Genomic DNA, 7700 nt, shown 5'->3' with positions numbered 1-7700 from the left:
TATAGTTTTAGCTATGAACTCCCTGTGTGAATGCTTATCTGCTGTGATGATTTGAATAGGAATGACCACCATAGGCTCATATGCTTGAATGCTTGTTGTATAAGGAGTGGCACTATCAGGAGGTGGGGCCTTGTTGGAGTATGTGTAGCCATGTTGGAGGAAGTGGGTCACTGGGAAAGTGGGCTGTGAGGTCTTTATATTCAAGCTATGACCAGTGTCGACACAGTCTCCTGCTCCTGCCTTCAGATGAAGATGTAGAACTCTTAGCTCCTTCTCCAGCACGATGCCTCCCTGAATGCTGCCGTGCTTCCCACCATGGCGATAATGGACTAAATTTCTGAGAGTGTAAGCCAGTCCAATGTCAGTTTTCCTTATCAAAGTTGACTCAGTAATGGTGTCTCTTCACAGCAATAAAACTGTAAGACACCTATTCACCTACAATATTTTGCCCAGTGATATTGTTCCATCTGTTTCTGGCCCCCAATTATTTATTTATTTAATTAATTTTATTTTCCTTTTTTTTTATACCATATAATTTCTTTCTGAGTTTTCATTTACCCAATCTAGATTTATTCCATTCTGATCATTTTAGCGCTTGTCTTTCTTTATTGAGTATTACTACCCAAATTTTTCTTAATTTTGAGTCTTCTTGATGGTCATATTTGTGTATGTTTGCCCCCAATTGACAGCAAATTGCTGTCAATATGTGTGTCAGTGTCATTTTTTTTTTAACCCGTGCAGTTGACAGATACATATTTGTCATTTAAGATCTCTTCATATATTGTAGAACTAGAGTTTTAAAAAGGTTACTCATTGTCAGAGTCAGGATGTGCAGGGCCAGACATGCCTGAGGGAGAGCCAGAGATAGGACTTGCCAAACCAGCTATCAGCCCCAAGGACATTGACCATCTGTAGCCACCCCCTCCCCTTCCTTCACCCCCCTGAGTGAGATGAGCCACCCTACCTGCCTGCTGAGCTGCTAGAGAGCATGGACTCCTTGCTGATGTAATTTCGCGCCGAAAGTAACTGTGCACCATTTGAATTGACCAATCATGTGTAACCTCGAGAATGCCCCTAACCTCCCCTATATAAACCCCTGAGTTTGGAGACTCGGGGTCGATTCCTCTGTCTCCTGTGTGAGATATGTGTCCACCCGGGATCCCGCTAAGACCCGGGATCTCGTTAATAAAGCTACCTCGTGCTTTTACATCAAGAATGGCTACTCGTGATTCCTGGGGGTACCCCACCCCGCGATCGGAGCGAGAGATGCAGCTCCCCGTTTTGGGGTACGCTCTTTCAATATCACTGTGCTTGATTGCCTGGTTGTCTTCATAGTGGTTTAGATGAATTCACCTTGTTTCTCTGGGAACATGGCTAATTAATTAATTGATTAATTAATTAATTAACATGAGTACACTGTAGCTGTCTTCAGACACATCAGGATAGGGCATCAGATCCCATTACAGATGGTTGTGAGCCACCATGTGGTTGTTGGGAACTGAACTCAGGACCTCTTATCCACTGAGCTATCTCTCCTGCCCAGGTCCATGCCTCTTAGGGTATGTGCAATATTAGCACTTTTTAGTCCTTACTATAGTTCCTTGTTATATAGACATATGGTAGAGCTACATTTTCATTACAGTATTAACTGTACTGTTGTTGTCTCTGTGATGACTGAATCTAACTATTTTATTTATTCATTGAGTTAAAGTTAAATACTAATCAATCAAGATATTTGCTTAAAGAGAGCAGATCATACTGTTTATAATTACAAGTTTTGCTGGTAAAGTGTTACGTCAGAGTGGATCCTGGTACAGCTTTTAGAGTTAGCCTATAGAAAATGCAAAAATTTTCTTCAACATACCTTGGCAAATTTAATTTCTTAGACTTTGGTCATATATATTCAAGCTAAGAATGTTAAAAACAAAATCAATGCTTTTTATATTCACTACTTAAGAAACTCCTCAATTCTCGATAGCACCTTATGTGGGAAAAAGTGAAGGAGGAAAAGATTGCTGTGGTACTATTTTATTTCTTATATTTGGTCTGAAGTTTCTTTTATCTTTGTTTCCTTCTGGTGTTTGATTTAGGACATTAAGGTCCTTTCAGATTCTTTCACTAGTAGGGAGGGGCTGACTGTACAAAGACCCTTGGCTTTTGTGTTTTGAGCCCTTTAGGTCTTTTGACTGTCCTGTATAGCCTTCAGCCTGTGTATTGATCTTACACAGCCTGCAGTGTAAGCAGTTGAGGGAGCTGGTCTTGCTACCTGTGTTTAGAAGTGGAGGGATGTTAGAAATCAAAGTATGCATGGGAAGGGTGACTTGGGAGAGAGATGCCTAGATCAGCCCATTCTTATCTGTGAGAAAGCTTTGGAAAGATACCTGCTGTGTTTTCAGTTGCTAATTTTCAGTTGTGAAGGCCTCATCTCAGGCAACCTTGACTTCCTGTCCTTCTTTTTTTTCTCTCAGACTCAGGGAACCCCAACTATGTTGTGGGATTGGCGCCACCTTGTGTCCCAGCTCAGGACTGGTGTGGTACCTCTGGTTGCCTAGGTTTGCTTGGGACTTGGGAAGGGAGCCTCTCAGCTAGCTCTCTGTATACCCTTTAGACTCATGCTTAATTTCCACCCTGAAGCAGCTTTAGAGTGAAGCCCTAGTTGTTAATAATGAGTGGATGGGGGTGGATTTCCGTATCGGGTTACTTCGGTTCTAAGCCAGACATGGGTTTGTCAATTTGTTACTAAAATTTCCAACCCTAACAGCCCATGTAAAAGACACACAATCCAAATATTTTAATTATAAGTTATATGCCTACATTGGGCATATCTAATACAATACTAACTTATTTCCCAATTCTAAGACTCCTTACTACTTCTGGTTTCTCCCAGCCACATGATTCTGGTGTATAGTGGCTTCCTTCTCTCCTCTTCCTTCATTCTTTTTCTCCTTCTACCTGCCACCCCCTCCAGAGCCTCCAGTCCCACCTTTCCTATCCAGTACCCAATCATAGGCTCTAACCATTTATTGACCTATTAAAGTGGAGAGAAGGTTCACATAGCATCACCTAAGTACATGATGCTCTGCTTGTGGGGTGGGGGCAACCCCTCTTGAGGAACCAATATGAATAATAATATACAAGCAGCATCAAGCCAAACCACTACAGTTTACTCGTAAGATCTCAGTTTTTAGTACAAAATCCAATAATGTTAGTTGTTTAAATGTGTGTCTTACCATATTTCTTACACAGCTATTTTCCAAATGTGGGTTTGTCTGGTGTTCTGTACCAGCATAGAGTATTCATAGTTAACAGTGTATTTTCTTGCCACCAATACATGAATTTTTGTTGGATATGCTAAAGAGTCATAATGGTTTTACAAAGAAAAGCTAATTGTCAGAATTTTGTTTTGTTTTACAGTCAGGGTTTTCTGTATAGCCCTGGCTGTCCTGGAACTCACCTTGTAGACCAGGCTGCCTTCAGACTTACAGAGATGTGCCTGCCCTCTGTCTCTTAATGCTAGGGTTTAAGTCCTGTGCCCAGCTTGATATTTTTATTTGTCATTCTCTCTCTCCCTCTCTCTTTTTTTTTTTTTTTTTTTTTTTTTTTGCCCCTGTCAATGGATTTTATTTGGTCACAGGGTCACAGGCCAGGTATGGCCCCAGCCTTATTTGACCTTCTTCTTTGGGGCTCAGGTTGTTGGAGTGGCCGAACTTCTTGTAGCAGTTGACTACACTGTGTGCAGGCATGAGTAGCACTTGTGGCAGATCATCTTGTCACAATTGTAATTCTGGACAAGGTGACAAAGGGATGACTCGATGATGCCACTGTGCAGACACAGCACCAGGTGCAAGGTGGACTCTTTCTAGATGTTGTAGTTGGACAGGTTGTGGCCATCCTCCAAATGTTTGTCAGCAAATATCAGCTCTGATGGTCGGTGGGATGCCTTCCCTGTCTTGGATCATTATTGATGGTGTCACTGGGCTCAATCTCAAGAGTAATGGTCTTGCCCATTAGGGTTTTCATGAAGATCTGCATGTTGGTATCTGCTACTTGGCCACCTTGTTGAAGAGAAAGAGTGGTTTGGGGTTTTTGGGATTTTTTGTTTGTTTGTTTTGTTTTTTCTTTTTTTCTTTCTTTTTTTTTTTTTTTTGGTTCTTTTTTTCGGAGCTGGGGACGGAACCCCGTGCCTTGCGCTTCCTAGGTAAGCGCTCTACCACTGAGCTAAATCCCCAGCCCCTTGTTTTTTCTTTTTAATACTTAGATCATTTTGTTGACTTCTCGGTGTTTGTTGAGGGCTGGTATAATTTGCATTTTAAATATATTTACCTGGATCTTCACTGCTTGCTCTCTCCTTTATCTTACCAGGCAGGTGTCCTTTTTTTTGGGACTGAATAGACTTTTTTTTTTAATGGTTTCTAGTCTGTGTTCTTTCACTGCCCTTTTATGAGTCAGTTTTTCACAGAGTTGGCTGTCACAGTGCAGGAAAGATTCGGCCAGAGCTTGAAACAAGGAGAAATGGGTGGCAGTTTTAGGACCTGTACTATCATATTTTGGAACACCAGGGGGATTATTAGAAGTAATATTATTATAAAGTAATGTTAATCTAATAGTTGGGTTATAATAATCCTTATTAACAATCTTTGGTTATTCTAAGTCAGTAATTTTCCTTATGAGATAATATTTACTTTCATCTCCATAAATATAATAGTCATGCGGCAGAACTAGTAACAGCTAATGATGAAAGAACAATTCCCTGTGTGTATAGACTTTGTTTTTTTTTTTTTTTTGTTTTTTTTTGTGAACTACTTTTTGAAATATGTTGAATTATAACAGCAGTATTGTTGGTATCAGGAATTGCCTTGAGCAGCGACACCATTTGGTAACTGTTGACATGGCAACAGCCCTACTTCCCAGTATTCCTTTGGTCCAAATCCCAACTCCTTGTGGGAATAGTTATGTCATATACCAAATGAAAGGCAGACTTCTTCTGCCCTCATGCTCTCTCTTCTCTTCATTCTTTTCTCTTCTTTCTCTTGCCCCTTTCCCTTGACTTGTTCTCCCATTAAATTTCACCAAGTGGAACTGTGTTAGTTTTGTGTGCTCTATTTGGATGGGTGTGGTGGGTATTTTATTACAACGAGATTTTAATAACAACAAGTATGATAATTTAAGAGCTTGGAAATCAGACTGACTGGAAATAAATTCCAATTTGGGCACGTACCAGGTGTTGAACTTATATTACTAATATACAAGTTGTGGGTGATAGTAATTTTTCCCTATAGTGTTGTGAGAATTAATCTAACTCCTTGTAAACTTCTTGTGTTTTATTACTTATCAACAACATTGGGTAGTAGTAGCCATTGTAATTGTTTCATTAAGTAAAATTTGTAGAGTTGTGCAGAATGGAGTTTATCAAAGCTAAATAGGTGAAACTACACATAACTAAATTGTATAATCAGATTTATCTTATAAAATTATAATCTTAAAGGAAGAAGGTTAGAATGTAGAATAGGAAATAATGCTATGCTATTGTTAGAAGTGATTGAACATTCTATCAGAAAACTGAAGAAATGGAAATTCATCGATTAAGGTGGAGTTCAGTCCATAATATATTCTATATTATGTTAACATTATTCTTAAATGTGATTTTTTAAAATTGACTAACTATGTTTTTAATGAGAAGAATTAGTTTGGGTTTGAATGCTCTTTTTTTCCATTTAGGCAATATGTCAGTATTGAGGGCACCCAGACATCAGAGCTCTGGAAGGCATGTTGATACTGTTTTCTTCTTTGTCTCCTGGGTGTAAGAAGTATAGCAGATCTTAAAGATCTGTATTCTTGTTTGTTTAAAAAAATTGACACATGAGAGAGAGAGAGAGAGAGTGAGTGTCTGTGTGTCTGTGTGTCTGTGTGTGTATCTGAAATGATAACAATATATTCTTTGGAAAGTATTTTGTTCTTTCTCAATTAAATTTATTCATTTGTTCAAATTGGCTACCCTTTATTATCACAGGTATAGGAAAATTAGAATAGTACTGCTTTAGTGTACGTTGAAATATACAGAGAAGAGTATCTTAAATTGAGGACTCCGTTATCTCACATAGATGAGAGTTTCTGGATATTTTCTATATCTTTTTATTGCACATTAAGGGGAATTTGCTGCTATACTGTGTCTTCAGACTTTCTCTTCTGTTCAAATAACTCCTCCCTTAATGTAGGTAAACATACTAACTTCTGGGTTTTGGATAATTCTGTATCATTGAGTTGAGTCAACTGGGCAGTCTGCTTTGCAAATGAAATTTCAGGTTTATGTGTGTACTACTTACTGGTATTAGAAGCATTTATTTAGCATTTTTCTTTAGTTCTTTCTGGACAAGATAGCTACATTTGCAGTTTCATTTGAAAGTCAGTTTTTCTCTTATGTGAAAATACTAGAAAATTCTAGATTACCAGCAAGACTTTATTTTGTTCTGGATAGTTTGGACTCAGCTCTGAAAGGGATTTTTTTGAATGTAAAGGAATTGATTTTAGGCTAGGGACACTTACCTTCTGGTCTATTGTTCTTTTGTCTGGCTTATGTAGTGAGGCAGGAGAGCTTGTGTGTTCTATGTTTCTTTGTTCTGAGCAACCTGCTCTCAAAATCTATTTATACCTACTTATACCAGAATTACAAAAGTCTGATTGTAGTTTTTTGTCTCATTTTCTTCTCCTACAATCTGAACCTGGTATCCGAGTTGCCTGTTTTTCATTGTAAGAAACCAAAGGCCACAGAAAAGTGACTCTGCTGCTGTTAGATTGAGTCAGTTCATCAAAGCCATGTTTGGTGGAGCAAGCTTTTAATCCTAGCAGGTGAACTTCTATGAGTTCCCGGCCAGGCTGGTGTACATAGAACACCTTTTCATCCTGATACTAACACCCAGCTGGAGTGGCATTATTACCAGAATAAACTGAAAGGAAAAGCCGGTGCACATAAGTTCTTTAAAGCAATAGTCCTCCCATGAATGGTCTCTGAATGTTGGTGTTGGTGTTGGTGCATTAGAAGTAAAAGTAGAATTGGAATAATTAGCACTTTGAAGGCTTTAAGAATGCTAGTGACTGTAGAGAGAGTATCTTGTGTATTTGTATGGATATATCACCTTTCAGTTAAAAAAAATTATGGCCTATAGGAAAGGGTAGAATAGAAGGTGGGACATCCAGGAGGCAGAAAGAATTCTGGGATAGAGCCAGGTTGGAGAGATTTGCCCTGGAAAACGTGACCAGACAGACTCGTGGTTCCTGAGCACAGGTAATGAGCCACATGGCGGAATGTAGATTTGAGTAAGTGGGTTAGAATTTGTCAGAGAAGAGTCTAGCTCTATGGCCAAGGTATTTGTTAATATATTTTGAGTCTCTGTCTTATTTCTGGGAGCATGGGGCTTGGAGGAAGAACCGGGTCCAAACTTCTACAAGTGACAACATGAATCGAAACAAAATCGAAATCTGAGCAATGACCAGTGTATAGTTTTGGTTACTGGAACTGGAGGATGATGTTCACCTGGAACTCAATCCCAATTTAGGTTGGGAGTGAAAGCATGATTTTTTCATATTAACTAGATGAGCTATTAGCGATGTGGCTTATGTCACCATGCAGACACTAAAGTTTAGGTTCTTCAGTATTTTTTAGAACTTAAAAGCAGACACCATGGTACCTAATCTCGGCTTTC

The 7700-nt window shown here is 39.1% G+C and overlaps 1 pseudogene; it reads right to left on the bottom strand.

Annotated features, from left to right (window-relative positions):
- Window positions 1–3605: 3605 nt before the first annotated feature.
- On the bottom strand, window positions 3606–4218 carry Uba52-ps4 (ubiquitin A-52 residue ribosomal protein fusion product 1, pseudogene 4; annotated as a pseudogene).
- Between the last annotated feature and the right edge of the window lie 3482 nt (window positions 4219–7700).

Source organism: Rattus norvegicus, chromosome 4, assembly GCF_036323735.1.
Source record: "Rattus norvegicus strain BN/NHsdMcwi chromosome 4, GRCr8, whole genome shotgun sequence".
NCBI lineage: Eukaryota > Metazoa > Chordata > Mammalia > Rodentia > Muridae > Rattus > Rattus norvegicus.
Note: the sequence above shows the minus strand (reverse complement) of the source record. Positions and strands in the feature narration are given on the sequence as shown.